The sequence below is a fragment of the Amblyomma americanum genome, chromosome 11, assembly GCF_052857255.1.
Source record: "Amblyomma americanum isolate KBUSLIRL-KWMA chromosome 11, ASM5285725v1, whole genome shotgun sequence".
Taxonomy (NCBI): domain Eukaryota; kingdom Metazoa; phylum Arthropoda; class Arachnida; order Ixodida; family Ixodidae; genus Amblyomma; species Amblyomma americanum.
The window spans coordinates 94,592,724-94,606,586 of record NC_135507.1 but is presented as its reverse complement, the minus strand read 5'-3'; the positions used below and the strand labels follow the sequence as shown (position 1 = coordinate 94,606,586).

Below are 13,863 nucleotides of genomic sequence, written 5' to 3'. Positions count from 1 at the left end.
ATTGCGTCCAAGTGTCCTCGTTCAAAAATGTCCAGAATTGTTGCGTATGGTCCGAGCGTTGCTGCTGTTCTAAAGTGATCGAGCTGACACGCCCTATAAAGCAGTCATCATCGTCTTGCGGCGGTGCATCTACAGGGGCCCGTGACAAGCAATCGGTGTCGGAGTGCTTGCGTACGGACTGGTAAACGATGGTGATATGAATTTATTGGAGACTCAAGCTCCACCGAGCGAGGCGGCCGGACGGGTTCTTCTAGCTGGTGAGCCTGCACAGTGCGTGTTGGTAAGTTACGGCTTTGAAAAGCCTGCCGTACAAATACGGGCGAGCACGGCACACGCCAAGGCGCGCGAGTTCGCGAACCGCGCCGGCGACCGTCGCCCATGGGACAGCACCAAAGACTGTTTGACCACATACAACGAAATTATTAAGGCCCTCTTTCTGGCCCGCCGAACCTTCCCTCCGCCCAACGACAAGCTGGACAGGACGCACGCGGTGGCCCTCAGACAACTGCAGACGCTCACGTACCCCAACCTGGAACAATACCACAGACTCTATTCCGGAATATACCCGACAAATATATGCAAGGTCTGCCACACTGCTATAGCAACTTTACCCCACATGCTCTGGGACTGTAGCAAAAACCCTGACGGTGCTAACTCCGGAACCCTCCCGCCATGGTGGACCGCTGCCTTGCGCAGCCCCAGCCTCGGTGACCAACTCTGGGCCGTCCAGCAGGCCCGCGAGGCGACGGTGAGGCAACACCTCGAGGTCCCCACGTGGGAGACCTAAGGCCCCGTTTGCGAAAGCTCTGCAGGACTTTTTTTTAATAAAGTTGTTACCAACCAAATTTGGACATCGCCCACAATATCACGAGGCAGTCCATAGTTGGCCTTTGCCTTTGACATAGAGCGGCTGGTGTACGCTGTTAGTCTCTCGTGGCCTTGCTGCTTAAGGACGAGAACGGCGCCTATCCACACGCTGCTTGCGTAATATTAATTTTGGTTTCGGCGTTTTGATTGAAGTGGCGAAGTACGGACGGCGATTTTAATCGATGCTTACGTTCCTGGAATGGTTCACGTTGCTCAGCTTCCGACTTCAATGGCACATCCTACTTCGTTTCGTTAGCTGGTTAAGGGGTCCGGCGATGCCTCTTCCCCAGTCAATTTAGCGATGATCTTCGGTGGATTACGGATGCGACGAGTGAGAAGTGCCTCCTTAGCACCTTGCATTAAAAACTCCGCTTCCTTCATGTCAGGATCGGCGAGTCGGAAAAGGCGCTTCATTTCTTCTGCGTGTGCAGTCACTATTTTATTCGCCTTCTGGATGCGGGATTGCAGAAGCAGCCGCGCTTTCTTTCCTGACGATCGTTGTGAGTGTTCAATTGCTGAACACGGCCACACGTTCCAGTTGCTCGAGCTATTCATTGTTCAGGACCTTCGCCTGGCGAGCAGTCGAAAGTGGGTGGCAGTCCGGGCAGGGGCAGAATAATATGGACACCGATGTTGTAGCCATGGTTGACATTGACGATGAGGAGCCCATCTGCACTCGGGTGTGGTTCGGTAATAGTCCGTGTTCAGGTAGCAGATTCCGGAAACGTCGGCTGCTTCGAAGTTCCTCTTCGGTTGGGACGGCTTCTGTGAATTTCCCGGTGTCTGCTTCGGGGCGGCTCAGGATACTTTGGCGGATGGCAGGTCAACAAGGACATCTGGCATCCACCGCCTCCACCAGATGTCACGCAGTGACAACGGCAGTCCGGTAGTCAGGAAGACAGCGAAGAGGCGCCCAAACTTAACTCTTTATTAACGCGATAGCTTTAAATACAAGGATGGAAAGTTGGGCGAGTCGGTATCGATCCATAAGAAAAGGAGCACGAAAGCAAGACGACGGACGACCCGTGCTGTGTGTTCTGTCTTAGTCCGTCGTCTTGCTTTCGTGCTCCTTTTCTCATGCATAGCGTTAAAGACCCCGTTTCGTAGAAAAGCAGGCGTCGTCGTCGGTGTCGTTGACCGTGAACGAGAAATTTTCAGAGAAGCAACCTAGGTGTTACCTTGTGGCGTCATCACAAATATCCCACCGAATTGTCAGGAAACTGCCCATCGTTGCAGGTGGCCGGTAAATTATTCGTTCGTCGCGACAGGCTGCTCTATAAGAGCAACCTCGGTCGCACAAGCCCCACAAGTAGCAGCACCTGCCAGTGCAGGGCAGTGGTGCAACGGTTACCCGCTGCACCAGTGCTCCATCGGTGGCATGAAGACTCCCACGGATTTCTGAATGTAAAGCAGAGAATGAGCAATTCCGTATATATGGGCATTAACCAATCAACGCCTTAAGATGTAGTTGAAATGTCTGCTTCAATTTTTTAGCTGACCCGCCCCCACGCAGAGCTGAATGACTCGGCGGTGGAGACAGCAATAAGTGTGCTCGGCGGGCGTCGAACAGAATTCCCACCGCTCACCGCCGTAGCCACTTTAAATCTGATAATGAACTTTCAAGTTGCACTGTGCAAAGTAACCACAAGTCTCGGGCAAAGTAGGATCGGTTCCGCTTGACAACAAACATTTGCGATAAATTTTGTCGCATGTTGCGTCACAAAGCGATAAAGCCGTGTGCCGGCTGCATTCAGCGTGAAGAGATAAACATTACAAAGCTTTCAGGCAATATTTTTGCTGGAAATATTCGGTGCGTCGCGCTATTCATTTGCTTTATTTTACGCGATAGCGTAAACACCTCGTTCGGTCGAAAAGCCGTCGACGTACTCGGCACCGCGTGTCGGAAATAATCAGGGTCTGCGTAAAAAAATGTACTGCCAACTATTTCCCGCAGAATGTTCCGGATGGTGTCATACGGTTCAGCGTTTTGTGCAGCATAAACTTACTAGTAAAGTTAGAACCTAGCTCACGGCACGGATTCGAACTGGCTACCTATACTCGAGGGCTGCGTAAAAAAAGATCGTATCGTGGTAATTTGTGCTTCTAGTGATTGATGATTGATTGGTGTGTGATCGGCGTTGATGCGCTAAATCGTTCTAATTATTTTATGAATTAAATAAAAAAAAATAGAAATTGGAAAAAGGGGTTCAAAGATGCCAGAATACTCATAATGAAAAGCCAATGCTAGATGCTAATTAAGAAAATTTAGAGTGTAACTGATATATTGTTTAAGTGAAACTATTGATGAAATGAAAAATGCGTTCAAAGGTGTCAAACTGCTGAGCCTAACTCAGTGCGTTATCGCGTCCTACCCTTAAGGCGGAGCTTAACTGTGGGAATCCTGGCTTCCCGGCATTGCCTTTGCGCGGCTGTTGCCGGCGTCCCACGTTGTTCTCCTCTTTCTCTTTTTCCCGCCTCAGGCGACGAAGAGGCGGCTGGGTGACTAATCACTGTCATTCGGCCGCGGCTCCGCCGCGGCTTCCGATGGCCTCTGCCATTGGTGCCTTTTGGCGGGAATTCGGGACCCGCATGGGCGGGCGCGCGCCGCGCGACCGTCCGAGCGGAGTCCAGAGAGAGACTCCTCCGAGATAGCGTAAGGTACGTACGCTACTGTTCGTTACTCCTGGAGTACGTACGTGCGATGGAGGACCTTTTCTCAATCGCCGAGTCCGGAGCCTCGAACGAGGAACGTGTCGAAAGGACAATCAGGCAGGCACATCCGACTTTTTCAGCATACCTGCGCGGCGGGCGATTCCGAGATTTTGAGGAGCTGGCCGCCGAGGCAAAGCGCATTCAAGGCGACAATCTCGCCGCGCGGGCCTATCGTACGCCGCCGCCGGCAAGCGAGGCCCTCGAGCCACGCTGTGCATGGAGAGAGACCATGCCCCTACCCCACCGGCGACCACCCGCACAACCCGCCTTTGCAGCCGTTAGCGGGCAAAACGAAGTATGAGAGTTGAGCGAACGAGCTCTAGATCCCTACTCGTACAGGAGGCAGAAAGCCTGCGCTGCACCATTTTCTGAACCGCATGCCGAGGAACACTGTGCCCACTGAGAAACCAACAAGTGTCCTCCAATTTTATTATGTTCCTTCCTGCTGAACAACTATTTCAAAGTTAATTTCTTCACCGCCATCCAGTTCAGGCGCTGCGTCAGCAATGAGGCCGTTGCCTCAACATTAGCAACGTTTTGGAATAGAAACTTCATTCTTGACATTAATGTGCGCCATAAAGATGCGCTGAAATAAAATTATGTATACAGCCATCTGAAGTTACTCTTGTTCAGCGAACGCAGCGAGCCGTTTCAAAAGTCACGCATTTGCGTTCTCCGGTGCTCATCGTGCGGATCTAGAGTGTGCGGTGGGTATTAATGTAATACAGATATGTCCTATCCAAACACGTACAACTCGGAAGGTGTTCGCAAATTTCGCATTCTTTAGAGCATAATGCCCGTATGGCGTTCAAACACTCTTCAATTCTCATTTTCTCAATGCTTTCTCTTTTTTTTCTCGTTTCGAAATGGGCATTGCATTATCATGATTGGTGACAGTTTTAAATCTGAATTTGTTTTTTTCAGAATTTTTATGCTAGTTTTTAATCAAACACATCTGGTAGCGGCATTAATGTTGTCGCTTTTGATGTCTGCTCCTCGATGTACTTCTTAGAACACCCTATACAGAGAGTGTCCTACAGGGCGTGTGCCATTAGTAACAGGAAAAAATGACGGTGCATTTGCATAGTTACACCAAAATATGAATTAGGGGCGCTAGCACTTCGGTTTTCACTTCAGTTTCGGAGGTCGGATCCACTTTTGAAGGATGGAAGTTCATCGAATAGGGACAACGGGTCAATGCCCACGTAAGCGGAGTTGGCGGTTGTTGACTTTACATCCGTGGATCCCTGGGAGTCTTCATACCACTCTTGGCGCAATGGTGCAGCAGTAAAGCGATGCGCCACTGCCCTGCGATGGCAGGTGCAGCCACCCGTGGGGCTTTTGAAACATACCTTGCTTTTCCCGAGCAACCTATCGCGACCAATCCTTAATTGAACTGCCACGTGCAATGGTGCTATCCACCTGTTAAGTTGTCCACAACACGGTGGGCAGTCTCCCACAGGACAGGGAGCTGCACAACAAACTCAAAGGCAACGAACGGATTTTCATCTAAGTGGGCGCCTTGGTACTGGCGGTCTAAAAGCTAAATATTGTGACACCCATCAAGAGGCGATGCCTATTCTATTTCGTCCGCACTGCTGACTACGCAGAAGGTGAAGAGAACGAGGTGGATGTGTCTCGTGCTCGGCAAGAGGACCCAGCTGCTTCTCAATCGCCAATCGTGGTCTGGTTGTACCTCTGGTCGTAACATCTTGGTGGAAGATGCCCGGTATACAGGTTCCTCCGAAGACGGATCCCCAGCTTCACATTCGCAGCAGTCGTCGCATTGTTGGTCTGCCGCATTCTGTGCCCATGATGTCTCTGGACTGCGATGCTCCGAGATCTGTGCCCAGTGGTTCGTGGCAGCATTACCGGGAGCCACGGTGGTTCGCGAGCTCAAACAGCGAAGACATCGATGAATGGCTCACACACTACCTACGCGTGAGTCGCACCAAGTGGAACTCCTCCGCCCGGCTTGCTAACTTCGTGTTTTCCCTAACCAACAAGGCCCTAACGTGGTACGACAACCACGAGGATTCAGTCACGACATGGGACCGCTTTGTAGAGGAGCTGAATAAATGCTTCGATGACTCAGTCACGAAGCATAAGCGGGCTGAACAAGCGCTTGCGCAAAGGACCCAGCTTCCCGGTGAGACATGTACGAAGTACATCGAGGAAATCGTGAAGTTATGCAAGTTGTCTCTCCTCTCATGACAGAGGAGGACAAAGTTGGCCATTTACTGAAAGGAATCGCCGAAGACATCTATAATTTTCTAATCGGCAAAGAAAGTCTCGAGTCCGTGTCTGACGTCATCCAGCACTACTGCACGTTTGAGACATTGAAAATGCGTCGCATCAAACCGAAATTTGGACGCTTGGTCGGGGTGACGACGGTGGCAGCTGTAGACACACCATCGTCATGTGATCTAGCTTCCACAATCCGCCAGATCGTTCGCGAAGAGTTGACCAGGCCGCTGGAACTCACTCGAAATTTCTCCTATGTATCTGACGGGCCTTACTCCGCCAGCCGCCGTTAACGCAGCGGACTTTGAGGAGCACCGGGTACCCTGAAAGCTGCGGCCGAGCAACATACCGCGGTCGCCCCAGGAGCATCAGTCCCGCATTTGCGAGGCAACGCCCGCCACATAGGACGAGAGCTTTCGGCCCACTCCTTCGTATGATTACTAGTTGCCGGCGCAGTGGGCTCCCGGTCTTTCTCTTGTGTGTTACCGCTGCGGTCAGCCTGGTCAGAACTCCCGATTTTGTCTCCACCGACCACCATCCCGATACGGTTCCTCTACCTAGCCTCCGCGGCCGGATTACCAACCCGTTTCTTCTCGGTACCCATCCTGCACGCCTAATTCCGGCAACCCATGGCCTGCACAAATGCGTATTCGTTCACCGGCTGGAAATAGAAGTGTGACACCGCCTCCAGCTTTCCGCACACGTCGATCACCATCACCCCGACGCCGCTCCTCCTCACTTCTGACCGAAAACTAGTTGGCGCGACAAATGGAGCTGAGGTGCTGCAAGTCTGCCGCCGGAAGAGATACCCCTGACTGTAAAAAGGTTGCGGAACTAAGTGAATGTGCTAGTGGATGGTGTAGCTGTGATGGCTTTCATGGATACCGGTGCTACTGTTCGAATTGTGAGTGCTGCGTTTAAGTGTCGCCTCGGACGTAAAGTTTTGTTACGATAGGACAAAAGTCTGCAGTTTAGTGGTACGAGTGGCGAACCATTGCCTGCAGTTGGAGTGTGTAGTGTTAAGGTTCACTTGAGTGGTCAAGTGTTCAGCACAGAAATGACAGTGCTCGCCCGATCGATGCCCGACGTTATTGTTGGCCTCGACTGTTTGCATAAGTGTATTGCTAACATTGATTGCCACACCAGGGAGCTCCGCGTCGGCAAATGTTTCACCACAAGCCTTGTGGAAGGATCGTGCAGTGCAGAGAGTGTGTTCTGTGTAACGCGAGATACTGTCATCCTTCATTCCTCGGTTGTATGCGTACCGGTTTTCTGCCCCGATACCACTCTTGACGAGTTTGATGCGACTGCGGAGCCGAACCACTTGAAGTGCATGAAGAAAGAACATCTTGGTTCCTCATGCCATAGTTTCCTTCACCAACGGAAGCTCTGAACCGTGGACAGTGAATTTTTCTACAGGATCTGTAGTTCTGCCTGAAGGCCTGAAGCTTGCGTCATGCAGCCACGACACGCCGGAGTCCGATGCGTTGGTTACCGTCATGTTGGGCGCAGCAGCACGAGAGCTTTACGACGAGTCGCAGTTTCTTCGCATGATCGACCACTCGCTTTCCACTCATGAGCGCCGTGCTCTGTTGGTTATCCTCCGGCGACACTCCACTTTGTTTAACTTTTCCCTTGACTTTGACTTTTCTTTTCATTTGACTTTGACTTCCATCCCATCGTCTCGGACAATGCACGGGGTTGACACGGTCGCCTCACATCCGTCCGACAAAAGCCTTACCGAGTCTCACCGTCTGAAACAAGGTTATGAATGAACAAGTGCGGGAAATGTTAAACAAAGGTGTTATACAAGAGGCCTCGAGCCCCTGGGCTGCTCCAGTAATCCTTGTTCGGAACAAAAGATGAATCATAGCATTTCTGCGGGGATTACCACCGTCTATATTCCGTAGCAAAAAAGTCGTATACCGCCCCCCCCCCCCCCCCCCCCCTCTAATCGACGATGCCAATCGACTGCCTTTTTTCAGCCTCCTATTTCTCTTCTACTGACCTCCGGTTGGAGTATTGGCAACTCCTCATGCATCCCGCGGACAAGAAGAAAACAGCGTTTATTCCACCTGATGACCTTTAAAATTTAATGTAATGCCATTAGGCCTTTGTAATGCGCCCACCACTTTCGAGAGATTTATGGACACTATACTCCCGTGTTTTGAATGGTAAATATGCATGTGCTACCTTGACGATGCTATTTTCGAAAAAACGTTCAGGGAGCACCACAGCCGTTTACCTCTCGTCCTCGACTTTATGTGCAAAGCTGGCCTTGCGCTTAATTCTAAAAAGTGCCACTTTGGTGCGCGTCAACCGTTAGTGCTTGGACACCTCGTTGACAAATATGGCGTCAGACCTGATCCAGCCAAGAGTGCAGCTGTCGAGTCGTTTAAGCCACCACAGTCTGTCAAAGAGCTGCGAAGTTTCTTGGGCTTATGCTAATACTTTCGCAGTTTCATTCACCGCTTTGCGGACATCGCATACTCCCTGACAGGCCTGCTTCAGAAAGATGTGACTTTCTATGGACCCCTGAGTGCGACTCCGACTTCCGCCAACTAGAATTCCTTCCCACGTCCCACCCTGTACTTCGCCACTTCGATCCTTCCGCCTCCACAGAGATGCATACTGACGCCAGCGGTGTTGGTGTCAGCGCTGTGCTCGTCCAGCGCTGCGACACCAGAGAGCACGTTGTTGCGTATGCGAGTCGCTCGCTCAGTAAGCCGGAGCGCTTTTATACAGTCACCGAACAGGAATGCCTCGTCGTCGTTTTCGCCACGCAGCGTTTTCGTACATATCTATACGGACACCCGTTCACTATAGTCACCATCTGGTTAGCCTTCATGACCCCTGTGGGCGCCTTGCACGGTGGGCTCTCTGGCTACAAGAGTTTGACTACACAGTCGCCTACAAGAGCGGTCTCCGGCAAGCTCACGCGAACATTCTTTCGCGGTTGCCCTTTCCTGAGCCAGAATCTAACATCGATAACTTCGACCACTGCGCCGCATCAGTATCATCGTTTTTTCCTGATTTCACCACATTCAAAGCGGAACTGCATAGAGATTCAACCCTGGGGGCTTTCCTTTCGGAGGCTGAAGACCCTCCTGTACAAACCACTTCTGCGTGCGAGGTGGTTTCCTATGGAAGGAGAATTATTCTTCTACAGGCCAGCACTTCCTCCTGGTAGTTCCGAAGAGCCTATACACTTCTGTCTTGCAGGCCATGCATGATGATCCTGCATCTGGACATCTTCGGTTGGCACGCACGCTCCACCGTATCCAGAAACGCTTCTTTGGCCGGAAATGCGGGCTACGGCTGAGCGGTACGTCGCCAGCTGCACTCAATCTAAGCAGTACAAGCGCCCCACTAGCGTTGCTTCACCCTGTTAGACCACCTTCCGCACCGTTCTAGCAAGTGGGCATAGATCTCCTGGGCCCATTTCTCAAATCATATCATGGGAACCGCTGGACAGTGGTTTGCGTTGACTACCTTACTCGGTATTGCTAAACAGCAGCCCCACCCTCGTCTACAGCGTATCATGTGTCCTGTTTAATGCTGTGCTCCATAGTTCTCCGCCATTGACTCCCAAAAGTTATCATCAGTGACCGTCGTCGGCAATTCACCGCTGACGTCGTGGAGCAGTTTCTCCGTTCCTGCGCATCGCATTTTCGCTATTCCTCGCCTTACCATCCCCAGACGAATAGGCTAACGGGGCGCACGAACCGAACGATCACTAATATGCTGTCAATGTGCGTTTATTAATGCCACGAAAACTTGGACAGCATCCTGCCGTTCATCACCTATGCTTTTAATACCGCGAGCCATGAGACTACTGGCTTCAGCCCCTTCTTTTTACTATACGCTCGCCCCCCGCTCTACACTCTGGACACCATACTACCATTTTCTGCCGAGCCTCATGAAGATCCCTCTATCTTCGAGACACTGTCTCACCGAAGAGGCCCGGCGCCTTGCCCGCCTGCGTATCCTCGCCTCCCAATGTCGGTCCAAAGATCGCTACGATGCCCCCCGCTGTGACGTCACTTACAGTCCCGATGACTTGGTCTTGTTGTGGCGGCCTGTCAGAAAGCGGGGATTGTTCCATAAGATGCAGTGATGCTACGATGGACCCTATGTTATTATTGAGCAAATTACCGAGCTCAATTACCGCATAGCGCGTCTCACGGCAAGCGGCCGTCGTTCCGCACGAACTGAAGTGACTCATGTTGCCCGGCCTAAGGCCTACCGTTCGCGCAGTAATTTTAACTCGGCCTGCGGACATCGGCTACTTAGGGGGAAGTGTGATGCCCATGAAGAGGCGATTCCTATTCTATTTGGTCGGCATCGTGACGGCGGTAGGCATCGTAGCGCGCTTTTGAGCGATCCCCCGTCGTCGGGATGTGCCTTCGTATTCGAGGCAACAACAACAAGCAGACCCAGCTGGTTCTCAGTCGCCCGTCGTGCTCTGATTGCACCCCTGGTCGTAAAAATATTACTAGCGTCCCCACTCGCCCTCGTATCAAGGGAAGAAAGAGCAGACAGCCCGCGCTTAAAAGAACGCATCTGAAAACCGGTAAGAGCGGACGTGGTTGGTCTAGTGCCCTCGCCTCAGTACCTGCAACAAATCGGGCAGCATAAGCCAGCTCATTCAATTATTAATGCGAAAGCATTTCTGGTGTCACGAGTGGCGTGTAAAGGACCTGTCATCAGAGTGCGTCCGCATGAAAATAACCATTAGGAAAAAAAATCGCAGGCACTGCGGTTTGAACTCAGGCCCTCTGTGCATCACGTGAGCACGCAACGCATACGCCATGAAAAGTCGGCGGTTCAAGCGTGTTTGACGGGCACGAATTAAACGCGCTGGGATGTATACGACGCTAAAGTTTGATGGGGATGTGTACAGACGTTAGACAACGATGACTTGCAAAAAAAATTGCCAACCCCATCCAGGGTTACGTGGCAACGATGACTTGGAAAAGAAAGAAAGTTGCTGAAGTTTAAACGTAAATTCTTTCCCATTTCTACAAAGCAGCAGACTGCAGTGCTCTCCTATTTTTAACCTTGGACTTCCTTTACACACGCTGTCAGCCGCAGTGTCTTCACTCCGACGCCTCAGCCCTCAGACGTTCAGCAGGCCCGCTACTGTGATGTAGCCCTAGCACCAGATGAGTGGCGCCTGCCTACGCTCGACAATAGAGCTAATCTACAGCCTCTGCCGTTTGGTCTCAAGACACTGGTACTTTGGTTCGCCCAAGCCGAGGCTTTCACGTCGGCGGTGTCATTTTTCAAGTTTAGCTCCTCCTGCTGATGAAGTGTATGCTGCCACGTTAGCTTCTCGGTGAATTTCCTCGGACATCCTAGTGTGACATCGCAGGGGGCGGCAGATGGAAGGGGATTCACCACGGCTTAAACGAATCAACCACGGCGTCATGGAAAACGGTCACCGTCATTTCCTGAGGGGCATGGGCCGCATCCTTCTTGAGTTATATATGATTATAGATTGACCTCAGTTTGTTGCTTTGCACATCAGCTGTAGAGCTGAGCGAAAGGAGACTACAGACTACCGGTGGCGTCAAACGAGAATAAACGTATTGCACAAACCGCTACTCAAAATTAAAATATATCTTAGAACTTATAAAATATATTACAATAGAAAAGAACCACAACAGGAATGTAATTATTACAGGAAAAAACCTAGATTCCTAATAGTGTCACGTTACCGCCGGTCAAGGTTTAGCGACAGCGCAACCAAGTTAGTCGCGCTATATGGGCCCTTCTGAAGCGATGGGAAAGGAGGCAACGAACATAGTAGAGAAACCTCTGCCTGGTAGGGAAAGCTGATGACAAGCTCAGCACTGGCAGGTAGGAGATGTCTTTCGGGACGGGCATTTTCGATCTTCCCTCCGGGCGTACTCATCCTGGTTTGGATTTTTTTCGCATATTTTACTGTCACTGCTAAGGAAGAGGGCAGAGGTCGGTACAAGAAGTAGTTCACATAGAGCCGCAAGGCATTATCAACTGAGATGAAAAGCCAATTCAATGGGAAATTTTTCAATGCTCGAACTATGCAAAAATCATCCAGGGCATTCTATATAGCTCCGTGGTGATGGAGAAAACGAAAATTGAAGGAGTCTAATAAGCCCGAAATGCTTAATGTTCAGGGAGTCAATCCATCTCGTATTGCGCGAGGAATGATCAATGAATTTGGTATGGGCTCCAAAGGGCGCCGTTTGGTGGAACGCCCTACAACATGAAAATGCGGCCACACGTTCTACAATACGGTATAAATCAGCATGGGACAAAGACGAGAAGCTGCTGCCATACAGAAAATGAACAAATATAATTGCTTTATTCCGGATATATTGCAGCTTTTCAAAGTGAAAGCTTGATAAAGTTCAGGTAAAAGCCGCAAGCAAGAGGCTTGCAAGCCCCACCTCTTCACTTACAACACCTTTGACGAGCGACGCGCAGTCATGTGAATACAAATAGAGCAGTAAATCTTGTCAAGTCGTAAATAAATTCATCTGTAGTGTCGGTCTCACTGATGTTTAATTTTGGGCAGTTTTCCTTTTTGGGTGATTTGAGCAGTAAGATTAGATGAAAAGGAAATCTTTGTGGAGTTTTAGATGAGTAACCGCAGGAGCGAGCTTTTCAACATTTGCGAGCAATAAGGAGCTAGGGATTGAAACAAGTGTCAGAATTACGGCCTGCTATTGCCGAGGGTGAAAATATTTTGCTCCAGAGTGGCAAAATTATTTAAAGAACCAAATTGCCCTATACACTAAGCCTGTATTTGCGTAAAAAGTGTGATATATATATATATATATATATATATATATATATATATATATATATATATATATATATATATATATATATATATATATATATATATATATATATTCTGTACCCTGGCGCTATTGCATTTCGTAGACGGTGTGACGACCCCGCATACTGCGCGGGTGCACACGGGACGGAGAGAAAAAGAGACACCGCTAGACTCAGTTAAAACGAAACAAATATATCCAATAATTACATGTTAAAGAGTACATGATGCAGAGGCTGGGGTACCCAAGCTTGCATGTCACTGCGTTGGCGCTGAAGTCAGAAGGAACAGAAGGGAAGGCCTGCGGAGTAGGTCTTGCTTGTTCGCTCAGGCTTCGCTTCTGCCCAAAGGCTTGTTCGGTTCCGGCCGGAGGACCGACTCCTAGCGATGGCCGTGCTTGGGCCTTGCGCCTAACTGACTAGCTTTTCCTCGTTTTCGACGAGGGTTTGCTTCAGATTAGCTCCGTGAATTTTGGCCTCTGGACCCGGAACATCTTATTCCGCGCTCTTTATTTGGGTCTCGCAAGATTTATGAATGCTCTCGGACCTGGCAAAGCCAAAATTTATGTTCGTACAGGCTTTCCAGATCTTTTAACACCGCTTTATGTGTCGAGAACATGCGTGCTATGCTACGTCTAACGCACAAAGCCGAAGAACGCGGCCGTCGTCGTCGACTTTCCCGGCCCGCAGCGGGCCGCAGAACTCATCGATACGGAGGTAACGGGTTACCTCTGTCGATATAGAGGTAACACATTACACCCGTAGAGCTCAACGATGGTTCCTAGAATACTCCGTTCAGGTACCAGGAGCTCTACCGTAAGCCCAACGCCGCAGTCCCGAATGGAGGTGGCATCCGCGACGGACGCGGCGTCTCAGAAATGTGCCAGCGGAAACGCAGGCCCCAACAACAGCACTGAGGCGGGAAAAGAGCAAAGACCAGGCCGCCACTGAGAAGGAAGATGCAGCTTCCGCCGCTGCCGACCGACATTTTCAAGTCGTTCTCAGGCCGCAAGTTTAATTCGACTCTGCTCTCAAGGGAGGGGTCGCCCTACTTCAGGCCGTCAGCACTGCCGTTGGCATCAACGACGGCCGAGTGTTCGCAGAAGGTATCGCCCGGAGACACCCAATAAACCAAACTATTACAGCCAGCAACCCCAACAGGGCTCGTGCAGAAGCCTACAGACGCCTCGAGGCCTTCGCCACCAACGGCAAGAC

At 50.6% G+C, this 13,863-nt stretch overlaps 1 pseudogene; it reads left to right on the top strand.

Moving 5' to 3' along the window:
- The first annotated feature begins 5,301 nt into the window (after nt 1-5,301).
- On the top strand, nt 5,302-6,116 carry LOC144109810 (uncharacterized; annotated as a pseudogene).
- The last annotated feature ends 7,747 nt before the right edge of the window (nt 6,117-13,863 follow it).